Source organism: Pseudorca crassidens, chromosome 1 (genome assembly GCF_039906515.1).
Source record: "Pseudorca crassidens isolate mPseCra1 chromosome 1, mPseCra1.hap1, whole genome shotgun sequence".
NCBI classification, from domain to species: Eukaryota; Metazoa; Chordata; class Mammalia; order Artiodactyla; family Delphinidae; genus Pseudorca; species Pseudorca crassidens.
This window is the reverse complement of record NC_090296.1, coordinates 146,602,856-146,617,795: the sequence shown is the minus strand read 5'-3', so window position 1 is coordinate 146,617,795 and position 14,940 is coordinate 146,602,856. Positions and strand designations below refer to the sequence as shown.

The window sequence follows — 14,940 nt, the reverse complement described above, 5'->3', positions numbered from 1 at the left end:
CCTTTTCATATGTCTGTTGACCTTTGGATATCCGCTTTCCTGAAGTGCCTTTTCAGGTCTTACCCTAATATTTCTTTATGGTTACCTGCCTTTTTCCTGTTTACTTGTTGCTCTTTCCTGTTTACTGTTTATATATTCTGCATATAAGTTCTTTGATATATAGAATAAAAATGTTTTCTTCCAACCTGTAGCTTGTCTTTATACTTTTTTTTTTTTTTTTGCGGTATGTGGGCCTCTCACTGTTGTGGCCTCTCCCGTTGCAGAGCACAGGCTCCGAATGCGCAGGCTCAGCGGCCATGGCTCACGGGCCCAGCCACTCCGTGGCATGTGGGATCCTCCCGGACCAGGGCACGAAGCCGTGTCCCCTGCATCGGCAGGCGGACTCTCAACCACTGCGCCACCAGGGAAGCCCTCTTTATGCTTTTAATTGGTATATTTTGAATAACATAATTTAAGTTTTAATGATGTCCAGTTTATCGACTTTTCAAATGTGGTTAATGCTTTGTGTCCTGTTTAAGAAATGTTTCCCTATTCCAAAGTCATGAAGATATTTTGTGTCTCGTTTTAAAAACTTATTGTTTTACCTTTCACACTTAGATTTCCAACCCATCTGGGATTAATTTTGTACATGGTGGAAGGTCAAGATTCATTTTTTTCTGTATAGATAGCCAGTTGACCCAGTACTATGTTGAAAAAAAAAATCCCTTTTCATTGCACTGCTGTCACCTTTCTCATAAATCAAGTATATATGTTGTATGTGCATATTGGTTTTCTTCCATTGAGCTGTTTATCTGTCCTTGTCTTAGTTACTACAACTTTATAGTAGATTTTGATATTTGGTAGTGAAGTCCTCTGGCTTTGTCCTTCATGATTCTTGGTTCCTCTTGGATTTTTGCATTTCCACATGGTCATAGATTTAGCTTGTCAGTATCACGTCGTTCCACCCCCCCCAACCTCCACTCCCAAACTCTGCTGGAATTTTGATTGAGATTTCATTGAATCTATGAATAAATTTATAGAAAATTGGTATGTTGATGACAAATCTTCGAATTCATAAAGTTGGTGTATCCTTTCATTTATCAGGTCTTTAATTTTTCTCAATGTTTTATAGACATCTTGGACATCCTTTTTTAGGTTCATCTCTAGGTCTGGGTAGGTGTCTGTCTAATGCTACTGTAAATGATTTTTGTGTGTGTCGTTTTCTGTTTAGTTGCTGTTGCCTGATGGTCTTTTCTAATGTGGGCTCCAGAGCTGGATATACATACTGTTGAGTTTTGGAAATTTGAGTCCCTCTTACATGCAAATTTAAGTTTATGGTATTCTGTTTTCTAAATGTTCTGTAGTTTCAGTCTGCGAGTGGTTTTATTCACTTTTGTTGATCCATGTGGTTTTTGGAGGATATATGGAGAGATTTGTATTTAGGCAGCTGCCCATTTTCCAATAGGAACCAGGAAATCTGATCGTGCTGATCTTGTTTGAAAAAAATATGCATGTGCGTGTACACACGTATCTTGGCAAAATGTACACCAAAATTTTTTATATTAAAATATTAATGATGTACACACCTTTTAGAATGTCTGAAATTAAGAAGACTGACCATGCCAAGAATGACATGAATGTGGAAGATCTGGAACTTTCATAAACTGCTGGGGGGAATGCAAAATGGTACAACTGTTTGGAAAACAGTTTGGTAGATTCCTAAAAAGTTAAACACTTACCTACCATATGACCCAGCAGTTCTACTCATAGATTTTTTAAAGAAAATTTTGTTTTCGAATAGTTTTTGATTTATAGAAAAATTACAAAAGTAGTGCAAAGAGTTCTTGTATATATTCCTATCCAGTTTCCCCTGTTGTTAACATCTGACATTAGTATGGTGAATTTCTGTCACATTTGTCACAACTAATGAAACAGTATTGACACTATAGTGCATATTTAATTTTGATTTTCTTATTTTTTGCCTAATGTCCTTTTTCTGTACCAAGATCCCATATTATATTTAGTCCCATGTCTGTTTAGGCTCTTCTAGACTGTGACAGTTTCTCACTTCCCTTGTTTTTGATGACCTTGACAGTTTTAGGCAGTACTAGTCACACTCAACAGAAATGAAAGCATATATCCATAGACAGACTTGTACACAAACGTTCATAACTTCTTTATTTGTGATAGCCAACAAAGTGGACACAACCCCAATGTCCATCAGTTGGGAAATGGATAAACAAATGGTGGCATGTCCATACAAAAGAATATTATTTATCATTGTGTACCACAGCATAGATGAATCTCAGGATAATTATACTCAGTGAAAGAAGCCTGACAAAAAAAGAGAATATACTTAAAATTCCATTTACATAGAATTCTAGAAAATACAAACTAGTCTGTAGTGACAGAAAGCAGATCCGTAGTTTGCTGGGGAAAGGGGCACAGGGACGGGGAAGGGGAGGGATTACAAAGGGGCATGAGGAAACTTGGGATGATGGATATATTCATTTTCTTGATTGTGGTGGTGGTTCCATGGAAGTAACATACTGAAACATCAAAATTTGCACTTTAAATATGTGCAGTTTATTAAGTCAATTATACCTCAGTAGATCTGTCAACATTTTTAAAACAGCAGTTATCTCTGAATGGTGGGATTTAAATGTACTTGTTTTGCTTTTGTAGAAAATTTTTTACTATTAAATATTTCAAAATAGAGAAACGAGTAGAAAATCAATTATCTCTGTGTATCTACCGCCCATCTTTAACAAATGTTAAGATTTTGACATGTTTGAAACTTTTTGAGGCAACATGAAACATCAAATAAAACTTTGCGTTTGTTGTGTTTGTCTGTTTCCCCTAGTCTCCTTGAGGCCAGCGCCATCTTTTTAAAAAAATATTTATTTATTTATTTGGCTGAGTCGGGTCTTTAGTTGCAACATGTGGGATCTTTTGTTGCAGTGCAAGGGCTCTTTGTTGCGGTGTGCATGCTTCTCTCTAGTTGTGGCATGTAGGCTCCGGAGTGCGTGGACTCAGTAGCTGCAGCATGTAGGCTCTCTAGTTGGGGCACGCGGGCTCTAGAGTTCACGGGCCTAGTTGCCCCATGGTATGTGGGATCCTGGTTCCCCGAACAGGGATCCAACCCCCGTCCCCTGCTTTGGAAGACGGGTGCTTAACCACTGGACCACCAGGGAAGTCCCCCTACTCTTTCTTCTAGAGATAACAACTGTCCTAAAGTTGGTGTATTTCCTTTATACTTTTACGTATTTGTCCATAAACATTGCTTTGTGTGTTTTAATTTTTTATGTAAATAGAACATACATTCAGGAAAGTACACAAGTAAGTATACAATGGGGTGAATTATCACAAAGAAACACCCATGTAACCGTAGCTCAAATTAAGAAACAGAATGTTACCAGCACCTAAGAAGACCCCTTATACCTCTATCTAAATGTCGTGCTTTAAAGCAGCGGTCCCCAACCTTTTTGGCACCAGGGACCAGTTTTGTGGAAGACAGTTTTTCCTCGGATGGGGTCAGGGGAGGTGGTTCAGGCGGTAATGCGAGCGATGGGGAGCGGCAACTCGCTCGCCTGCCTGCTGCTCATCTCCTGCTGTGTGGCCCGGTTCCTAACAGGCCGCAGACTGGTGCTGGTCCGAGGCCTGGGGGTTGGGGACCCCTGCTTTAAAGGTTTACATAAATAGTATAACATATATTGTCTTTCTGGTATATGCTACCCACCCCCAGTGTATCATTACATTTACACTGTGTCCATATTGATATTGAAGTCAAACCAGTGCATTTGAATTGCTGTGTATTAGTATTTTACATAAATATATACATTATTTACCTGATCCTCTGCTGGTAGATGTTTAGGTCTCTTCCAATTTTCTGCTGTTGTAAACAGTATTTTGGTGAACATCCTTGTTTATATCTCCTTGTGTGCATGTAACAAGAATTTCTTTAGCATATGTGCCTAGATGTGAATTGCAGGGTAATTAGGTATACTATCTTTAAACTTTAAGTTGCTGACTTCTTTTTCAAAGTGAATTTATCAATTTACAATCCAGTCAGGATTTCATGAGAGCTTTTCTCCATATCTTTGCAGACCTTAATTATTGTCACACTTCAAAATTTCAGTCACTCAGGGTATAAAGCTAACTTAATTTTGTTTTTGTTCATATTATAAAATATTTTCTTCAGTTAAAAGAATACATGTAGCATATATGATCTGCTGTCAACCCAGAAAAGGTCTCTAGAACTGTGCCCCAGGGTTCTTTTCCTTTATACTGTCTGGTGCGTTTCTTGAGATTCTTTTATATATTAGTATATAATTAAAATCACTGAGTTAGGTGAAATCATGGAGGGAATGCTATTCTGGTACATAGAAGAATTGTTAAGCAGAATACTTAATTGAGTATTCTCTACCTAGAAAAAAAATCCTACCCTTTTTCAAGATTGGCTTGGTTACCACCTCTGAAAACTTTTTCACATTCTTCTGCCTAACGTGTTCCATTGTCTGTTTGATCTTGCTCCATCTAATAGAGCAATTCTTGGTTCTTCCAGATTGTTTGTTAACCCACTATATGGTGGTATAAATGTAAACACGTATTCTGAAGTGGGGAGGTTAAAGTATAGTTTTGAAAAAGCATATTAAATTTGCCCATTTCATAATAAACCTACACAAAGTAAAGTGCAGGCTCTGGATGCAGGTTACTTGAGAACAAATGGTGGCTGTGTTACTGATTTGCTCTAACCATAGAGATTAAATTTCTGTAACACAGGCATAGTAATAGTACCCATTTATAGGATTTTTGTGAAGCTTAAGATACGTGTATTGAGTACCTAGAATAATGCCTATAACTACACTTACTAAATGGTGGCAGTGATTATGGTGGTGTGTGTATATGAAGAATGCAGTCATGAGAGCATTGCTGGGGTCATGTTTTGTTTTGTTTTTTTAATTAATTTATTATTTGTTTTTGGTCGCATTGGGTCTTTGTTGCTGTGCGCGGGCTTTCTCTAGTTGCGGCAAGTGGGGGCTACACTTCGTTGCGGTGCACAGGCTTCTCATTGCGGTGGCTTCTCGTTGTGGAGCATGGGCTCTAGGTGCACGGACTTAAGTAGTTGCAGCACATGGGCTCAGTAGTTGTGGCTCACAGACTCTAGAGTGCAGGTTCAGTAGTCGTGGTGCACGGGCTTAGTTGCTCCGTAGCATGTGAGATCTTCCCGGACCAGGGCCTGAACCTGTGTCTCCTGCATTGGCAGGCAGGTTCTTAACCACTGTGCCACCAGGGAAGCCCTGGGGTCATGTATTTTTAAAAGTTGAACTACTGGGACTTCCCTGGTGGTCCAGTGGTTAAGACTCTGCGCTTCCACTGCAGAGGGTGTGGGTTCAATCCCTGGTTGGGGAACTAAGATCCCTGCCTGCTGTGTGGTGCAGCCAAAAAAAAAAATTTCAAATAAAGTCTGCTCCCACATTCAGTATTGATAATATCTAAGCGTTTTTTCTTTTTTATTGTGGCAAAATAAAATTTACCATCTTCACCATTGTTAAGTGTACAGTTCAGTGGTATTAGATACATTCACATAGTTGTGCAAAAGTCACCACCATCCATCTGCCTAACTCTCTTCATCTTGTAAAAAGGAAACTGTATACCTATTAAGCAATAACTCCCCATTCTTCCCTCCCCCCAGTCCTTGGCAACCCCCATTATATTTTATGTCTTTATGGTTTTGACTACCTCAGGTAAGTGGAATCATACAGTGTTTGTTTTTTGTGACTTAACTTCACTCAGGATAATGTCCTCAAGGTTTATCCATGTTCTAGTATTTAGCAGAATTTCTTCCTTTTTCAGGCTGAATAATGTACTCCATTGTACATACGTACCACATTTTGCTTATTCATTCATTTATCGATGGATACTTGGGTTGCTTCCACATTTTATCTATTGTGAACAACGCTGCTGTGAATGAATATGGATGTACAAATATTTTTTTGAGATCCTGCTTTCAACTCTTTTGGGTATATACCAAGAGGTGTTATTGCTGGATCACATGGTAATTCTATTTTTAATTTTTTGAGGAATTGCCATACTGTTTTCCATAGAGGCTATACTGTTTTACATCCCTACCAGTAGTGCACAAGAGTTGCAGTTTCTCCACACCCTCACCAACACTTGTTTGCTTTTTTTTTTAATGTGGCCATCCTAATGGGTGTGAGGTGTTACCTTTTTTTTGTTGTTGTTGTTGTTGTTTTTTGCGGTACGCGGGCCTCTCACTGTTGTGGCCTCTCCCGTTGCGGAGCACAGGCTCTGGACGCGCAGGCTCAGCGGCCATGGCTCACGGGCCCAGCCGCTCCGCGGCATGTGGGATCCTCCCGGACCGGGGCACGAACCTGTGTCCCCTGCATCGGCAGGTGGACTCTCAACCACTGCGCCACCAGGGAAGCCCAGGTGTTATCTTATAGTATTGATTTTCATTTTTCTAGTGATTAGTGATGTTTAGCATCTTTTCATGTGCTTATTGGCCATTTCTGTATCTTCTTTGTAGAAGTGTCTATTACAAGCCCTTTGTCCACTTTTAAATTGGGTGGTTTGGTTTCTTGTTGAGTTTTAGGAGTTCTCTATATATTCTGGATATTAATTCCTTATTAGATGTATGATTTGCAAATATTTTCTCCAGTTCTGTGGGTTGACTTGTTACTCTGTGTCTCTTGATGTACAAAGTTTTTACATTTTCATGAAATCTGATTGTTTTTTCTTTTGTTATTTGTGCCTGTGGAGTCATAGTCAAGAAATCATTGCTAAACCCAGTGTCATGAAGGTTTTGTCCTGTGTTTTCCTCCAAGAGTTTTATTGTTTTAGGTTTTATATTTTGGTCGTTGATCCACTTAGAGTAAAATGGTGTTGGGTGAGGGTCTAACTTCATTCTTTTGAAGGTGGATATCCAGTTCTCCAAGCACCATTTGTTGGAAAGACTGTACTTTCCCCCATTGAATAATCTTGGTATTCCTGTTAAAAATCATTTGACCATATTTGCAAGGGTTTATTTCCAGGCCTTCTATTCCATTGGTCTATATGTCTGTCTTTATGCTAATATTATACTGTTTTGATTAGTGTAGCTTTGTAGTAAGTTTTAAAACCAGGAAACATGAGTCCTTGTGTTTTGTTGTTCTTCGTCAAGATTGTTTTGGCTATTCGGGTCACTTGAGATTCCATATGAATTTTAGGATGGATTTTTCTGTTTCTGCAAAAAAATGTTATTGGGGTTTTGATAGGGATTGCACTGAATCTTTAGATCACTTTGGGTAGTATTGACAATTTAACGATATTAAGTCTTGCAGTTCATGAACATAGGATGTGTTTACATTTACTTATGTCATCCTTAATTTCTTACAGCAGTGTTTTGTAGTTTTCATTGTACAAGTCTTTTATCTTCTTGGCTAAGTTAATTCCTAAGTATTTTACTCTTTTTGATGCTATTATAAATGGAATTGTTTTTGTAAGTTCCTTTTCAGATTGTTCGTTATTTGTGTATATAATTGCAACTGGTTTTTGTGTGTTGGCTTCTTATCTGTTGCTTTGCTGAATTCATTTATTAGTTCTAACAGTATTTTTGTGGAGTCTAGGATTTTCTGCATATAAGAGTGTATTCTCCTCAGAGATAATTTTACTTCTTCCTTTCCAACTTGGATGCCTTTTATTTATTTTTCTTGCCTAATTAATTGCTCTGGGTGGAACTTCCAGTACTATGTTGAAAGAAATGTGAAAGCAGGCATCTTTGCCTTGTTCCTGAGAAAAAGCTTTCAGTCTTTCACCATTGAATATGATGTTTTCTGTGGGTTTTACATATATGGCATTTATTATGTGGAGGTAATTTCCTTCTATTCCTATTTTGTTGAGTGATCATGAAAAAGTGTTGAATTTTGACAAATGCTTTTCTGCATCAACTGAGTTGATCATGTGGTTTTTTTCCCTTCATTTTGTTGATGTGGTGTATTACACTGGCTTTTTGTTTTGTCTTTTTTGTGTGTGTGTTTTTATTTTTGTATGTTGAACCATCCTTGGCTCTCCAGGAATAAATCCAACTTGGTCATGGTGTATAATTCTTTTAGTGTGCTGTTGAATTCTGTTTGCTAGTATTTTGTTGGGGATTTTTACATCAGTGTTCATAAAGGGTATTGGTCTGTAGTTTTCTAGTAGTGTCTTTTTATGGTATCAGGATTATGCTGGTTTCATAGAATGAATTGGGAAGTGTTCCCTCCTCTTCAGTTTTTTGGAAAAGTTTGAGAAGAGTTGGTATTAATTATTGTTTAAATGTTTGATAGAATTCACCAGTGAAACCATCAGGTCCAGAAGTTTTCTTTGTTGGGAGAGTCTTGATTACTGATTCAATCTCCTTACTAGTAATACATAGATTCAGATTGTCTATTTGTTTGTGATTTAGTCTTTGTAAGTTACGTTTCTAGGAGTTTGTCCGCTGCATCTAGGTTATCAAATTTTGGGGTATATAGTTGTTCACAGTACTCTTTTAATTCTTTTATTTCTGTGGAATAGGTAGTAACGTCCCCACCTTCATTATTGATTTAGAAATTGGAGTCTTCTCTCCAGGTTTTCTTAGTCCATCTAGATAAAGTTTCGTTTCTGTTGATCTTTTCAAAAAACCAACTTATGATTTTATTGACTTTTCTGTGTTGTTGTTTTGTTTTCTATGTTGTTTATTTCTGCTCTAATCTTTATTATTTTCTTCCTTCTCCTAGCTTTGGTTTAGTTTGTTCTTTTTTTTAGTTCCTTAAGTTGTAAAGTTAGGTTGTTGATTTGAGTTTTTTCTTGTTTTTAATATGATCTTTTATAGATATAAATTTCCTTCACTTTTGCTGCATCCCTTAAGTTTTTGTATGTTGTGTTTTTCTCATTTGTCTCTAAATGTTTTCTGATTTCCATTCTCATTTCTTCTTTGATCCATTGGTTGTTTAAAAGTATGTTATTCAGTTTCCACAGTTCTGTGAATTTTTCAGTTTTACTTTCGTTATTATTTCTAACTCCATCCTGTTGTTGTCAGAGAAGATACTTTGTATGATATCTCTTAAAATCTATTGAGACTTAATTTGTGGCCTAACATATGGAAAATGTCCCATATGCACTTGGGAATGTGCATTTGTTGTTGGGTAGAATGTTCCATATAGGTTTCTTAGATCTAGTTGGTTTATTTTGTTGCTGAGGTCTTGTATTTGCTTATTTAAATGTCTTCTGTCTGGTTGTTCTGTTCATTATTGTGAGTGGGATATTTAAATCTCCAGCTATTAGTGTAGAACCATCTATTTCTCCCTTCAATTCTTAGTTTGTGCTTCATATGTTTTGATGGTCTGTCATTAGGTGCATAAATGTTTATAAGTAGTATATATATCATCTAGCTATATTGAGTCTTTTATTAACATATAATGTCCTTTTTTGTCTGTTTTAACCTTTTTTGACTTAGTCTATTTCGTCTGACATTAGTATAGCCACCACTGCTCTCTTTTGGTTACTGTTTGCATGGAATATCTTTTTATGTCCTTTCACTTTCATTCTGTTTGTCTCTTTGGATCTTGAGTCTCTTGTAGACAGGACATATATGGGTCATATGTTTTTATCCATTCTGCATATCTGTCTTTTGATTGGAGAGTTTAATCCAGTGGTCCCCAACCTTTTTGGCACCAGGGACTGGTTTTGTGGAAGACGATTTTTCCACGGACGGGGCAGGGATGGTTTCGGGATGATTCAAGTGCATTACATTTATTGTGAACTTTATTTCTATTATTATTACATTGTAACATATAATTAAGTAATTGTATGACTCACCATAAAGCAGAATCAGCAGCTGTAAATACAGACGAAGCTTCGCTTGCTTGCCCCCCCGCTCACCTCCTGCCCTGTGGCCCAGTTCCTAACAGGCCATGGACTGGTACTGGTCTGTAGTCCAGGGGTTGGGGATCCCTGGTTTAATCCATTTACATCATTTAATTGCTGATAAGGAGAAGATTGACATTTGTCATTGTGTTGTTTTTTTCCTATATGCCTTATAGCCTAAATCATGTAGAAAAAGGATACAGCTACAAACCATGTTATAATCAAACTAGGTTTTATAATTGCCCGTGTATTTACCTTTATTGAGATCTTTTTTCCTCCATGCAGCTTCAGGTTCCTGTCCAGTGTCTTTTCATTTCACCTTTCAAGACTCCCTTGACTATTTCTTGCAGGACAGGTTGGTGGTCCTGAGCTCCCTCAGCTTTTGTTTCTGGAGCTGTCTTGATTTTTCCCTCACTTTGGAAGGACAGTTATGCTGGATACAGGATTCTCAGTTAACAGTTTTTTTCTTTTAGCAGTTTGAATATATCAGCCCTCAGTTTTCTGGCATCAAAACCTTTCGATAAGAAATCTGTTGATAATCTTACTGAGGATCCTTGTAAGTGATGATTTGCTTCTCTCTGCTCCTTTCAAGGTTCTCTTTGTCTTTGTCTCTTAAAAATTTGATTATAATGCGTCTTTTTTTTTGCGAAACGCGGGCCTCTCACTGTCGTGGCCTCTCCTGTTGCAGAGCAGCAGGCTCTGGACGCGCAGGCTCAGTGGCCATGGCTCACGGGTGCAGCCGCTCCGCGGCATGTGGGATCTTCCTGGACCAGGGCACAAACCCGTGTCCCCTGCATCGGCAGGTGGACTCTCAACCACTGCGCCACCAGGGAAGCCCATATAATGCATCTTGATGTGAGTCTCTCAGTTCACCTCACTTGGAGTATTTTGACCTTCAGTATTTATATTCATTTAAATCAAATCTCAGAAGTTTCCAACCATTATTTCTATAAATATTCTCTCCACTTCCCTCCCCACCACCCCACTCCTTCTCTTGGGCTTCCCATGATGCATTTGTTAGTCTACTTATGGTGTCCCACAGGTCCCTGAGGTTCTGTTCACATATCTTAAATCTTTTTTTCTTTCTGATCCTCAGCCTTTATAATTTTCATTGTCCCATCTTCAGGATCACTAATTCTTCTGCCTGCTCAAATATTCTTTTGAATCCCTTTAGTGAAATTTTCATTTCAGTTACTGCATTTTTCAGCTTTAGAATTTCTTTTTTTTTTTTAGGCTGTCTTTTTTTTTTTTTGGCTGCACTGTGTAGCTTGTGAGATCTTAGTTCCCTGACCAGGGATTGAACCTGGACCATTGGCAGTGAAAGGGTGGAGTCCTAACCACTGTACTGCCAGGGAATTCCCTAGGTTTTCTATTTCTTTATTGACATTTCCATTGTTCCATTTCACACATTGTCTTCTTGACTTTACATCTTCCTTTAGTTCTTTGAGTATTTTTAAGACCATTGTTTTAAATTCTTTGTCTAGCATATCTGCTATTAGGTCTTTTTCAGGGACAATTTTATTGATTTCTGTTTTTCCTTTTTTTTTTTTTTTTTGCGGTATGCGGGCCTCTCCCTGTTGTGGCCTCTCCCGTTGCGGAGCACAGGCTCCAGAAGCGCAGGCTCAGCGGCCATGGCTCATGGGCTTAGCCGCTCCGCGGCATGTGGGCTCTTCCCAGACTGGGGCACAAACCCGTGTCCGCTGCATTGGCAGGCGGACTCTCAACCACTGCGCCACCAGGGAAGCCCAGCATATATATATTTTTTTAACATTGAATTTTAAAAAATATTTATTTTATTTATCTTTGGCTGTGTTGGGTCTTCGTTGCTGCACATGGGCTTTCTCCAGTTGTGGAGAGCGGGGGCTACTCTTTGTTGTCATGCGCGGGCTTCTCATTGCGGTGGCCTCTCTTGCTGTGGAGCACCAGCTCCAGGTGCACTTCAGCAGTTGCAGCACGTGGGCTCAGTAGTTGTGACTCACGGGCTCCAGAGCACAGTCTCAGTAGTTGTGGCACACAGGCTTTGTTGCTCCGCACCATGTGGGATCTTCCCGGACCGGGACTCCAACCTGTGTCCCTTGCATTGGCAGGGAGATTCTCAACCACTGCATCACCAGGGAAGCCCACAGTACAGTACTATTAACTGTAGTCACCATGCTGTACATTACATCCCTTTGACTTATTTATTTTATAACTGGAAGTTTATACCTTTTGAGTTTCTTCACTCACTCCCCACTTCCCCCCACCCCACCTCTGACGACCACCAATCTATCTCTGTATCTGCGAGCTTGGTGGTAACTTTTTTTTTTTTCATTTTTAGATTCCACATGTGAGTGAGATCATATAGTATTTGTCTTTCTTTGACTTATCTCACTTAGCATAATGCCCTCCGTACATGCTGTCACAAATGGCAAGCTTCACTTTTCTTTTACAGCTGAATAATATTCTTTGTATACACACACCCCCCACATTTTATTTACCCATTCATCTGTCCGTGAACACACGTAGGTTGTTTACATTTCTTGGCTCTTGTAAATAATGCCACTGTGAACATGGGGATGCATATATCTTTTCAAGTTAGTGTTTTCGTTTTCTTCAGATAAATACCCAGAAATAGAATTGCTGGATCATATGATAATTCTAGATTTAATTTGTTGAGGAACCTCCATACTGTTTCCTGTAGTGGCTACACCAATTTAAATTCTCACCGACAGTGCACAAGGGTTCCCTTTTCTCCACGTCCTCACCAACACTCATTACTTTTTGTCTTTTTGATAATAACCATTCTAACAAGTGTAAGGTGATAATCTCATTGTGGTGTTGATTTGCATATCCCTGATGATTAGTGGCATGTAGAGCATCTTTTTATATACTGCTTGGCCATCTGTATATCTTCTTTGGAAGATGTGTATTCAGATCCTCTGCTTATTCTTTCATTTAATTATTATTATTATTTTGCTATTGAGTTGTATAAATTTTCTATATATTTTGAATATTAACCTCTTATCGCATATGTGACTTGCAGGTATTTTCTTCCATTCAGTAGATTGCTGTTTCATTTTGTTGGTGGTAGAATTACTGACATGCTTGACATTGGTAATTTGTGCTTTTTTTTCTTTGTCAGGTTTATTAATTGTTTTAAAGATGAACTTTTGGCTTTGAATTTCTTACCCACTCTCATACTTTTATATGGCATTAGTTTTTTTCTTTTTTTCCTATTGCTTTCTTTGGGTTTTATTTACTGTTCTTTTTCTGACTTCTTGAAGTGGAGGTGCTTAGAGTATGACATTTTAGATAAAATTCATGTATAATATGTCCACCATTTTAAAATGTACAATTCAGTGGTTTTAGTGTGCTCACAAAATTCTGAAACCATCACCACTACCTAGTTCCAGAACATTTTCATCACACCAAAAAGAAAACCCCTACCCATTAAACATCACTCCCATCTACAGTTCCCCCATTGCCTAGCAACCACTAATTTACTTTTGGTCTCTGTGGATTTGCCTACCCTGTATATTTCACGTATGGAATGATGTAATATGTGATCTTTCAAGTTTGGCTTCTTTCACTTAGCATAGTATTTTCAAGATCCATCCATGTTGTACCATGAATCAGTACATCATTCCTTTTTCTGGCTGAATAATATTCCATTATATGGACATGTTACATTTTCTTTATCCATTAAGATGATGGGTATTTGGGTTGTTTCTACTTTTGACTATTATGAATAACAAACACTGTTAAGAACATTCATATAGAAGTTTTTGTATGGAAATATGTTTTCAGTTTTCTTAGGTATATACCTGGAGTGAGTTTGTGGATCATGTGTAGTATCTCAGTGTTTAACTTTTTGAGAAACTGCCAAACTGTTTTCCAAAGCAGCTGCACCATTTTACATTCCCACCAGCAATGTATGAGGGTTTGAGTTTTTCCATATCCTCATCAGTACTTTTTATTATCTTTTTGATCTTTGTTGTGGTGCTTGGGCTTCTCACTGCAGTGGCTTCTCTTTGTTGCAGGGCACGGGCCCTAGAGCGTGTGGGCTTCAGTAGTTGTGGCTCGTGGGCTCTAGAGCACAGGCTCAGTAGTTATGGCACACGGGCTTAGTTGCTCCAAGGTATGTGGGATCTTCCAGGACCAGGGATTGAACCTGCACTGGCAGGCGAATTCTTAACCACTGCGCCACCAGTGGAGTCCCCCATTGTTTTTTTGATTTCTCTAATGATGTTGAGCTTATGGGCTCTTTTATATTTTCTTTGGACAAATATCTCTTTAAATCCTTAGCTCATTTTATAATGAGGTGTTTTTTTTAACTGTTGAGCTATGAGTTCTTTATACATTCTAGATGTTAGACCCTGATGAGATGTATGATTTGCAAATATTTTCTTCATTCCGTGGGTTGTCTCTTTGCTTTCTTGATAGTGTCCTCATTTGTAGCACAAAAGTTTTAAATTTTAACGAAGCTTTATTCATCTATTTTTGCCCCGCTTTGGTTGCTAGTATTTTTGGTGTCATATCTGAGACACCATTGCCTGATCCACTGTTGCAAAGATTTATCCCTTTGTTTTCTTCTAAAAGTTTTCTAGTTACCACGCTTAGTTTTATGATCCATTTTTTGTTAATTTCTGTATGTGGTGTAAGGTAGGCGTCCAACTTCATTCTTTTGCATGTAGATACTCAGTTGTCCAAGAACTGTTTGTTGAAAAGAATATTCTTTCCCCATTGAATGATCTTGGCATCCTTGTAGAAAATCAGTTGACCATCAATACAAGGATTTATTTCTGAACTCGCAGTTCTATCCCATTGATAAAGCCAGTACCACACAGTCTTTATTACTGTAGCTTGGTGGTAAGTTTTGAAATTGGGAAATACGATTCTTCCAACACTGAGATGGTTTTGGGTATTCATGGTTACTTGCATTTCCATATGAATTTTAAGATCAGCTTGTTAATTTCTCTCGAAAAGGCAGTTGCGACTTTGATCTGTAGATCGATTTGGAGACTGTTGCTATTTTAATAGTAAGTCTTTCAACGCATAAACATGAGGTAGCTTTAAGTTTAATTTCTTTCAACA

The 14,940-nt window shown here is 38.2% G+C and overlaps 1 protein-coding gene across 9 annotated transcripts in view; it reads left to right on the top strand.

Annotated features, from left to right (window-relative positions):
• The window catches only part of CPEB1 (cytoplasmic polyadenylation element binding protein 1), a 100,360-nt gene that overhangs the window by 22,229 nt on the left and 63,191 nt on the right, over positions 1-14,940 (top strand). The gene's annotated exons all lie outside the window — the stretch shown is intronic.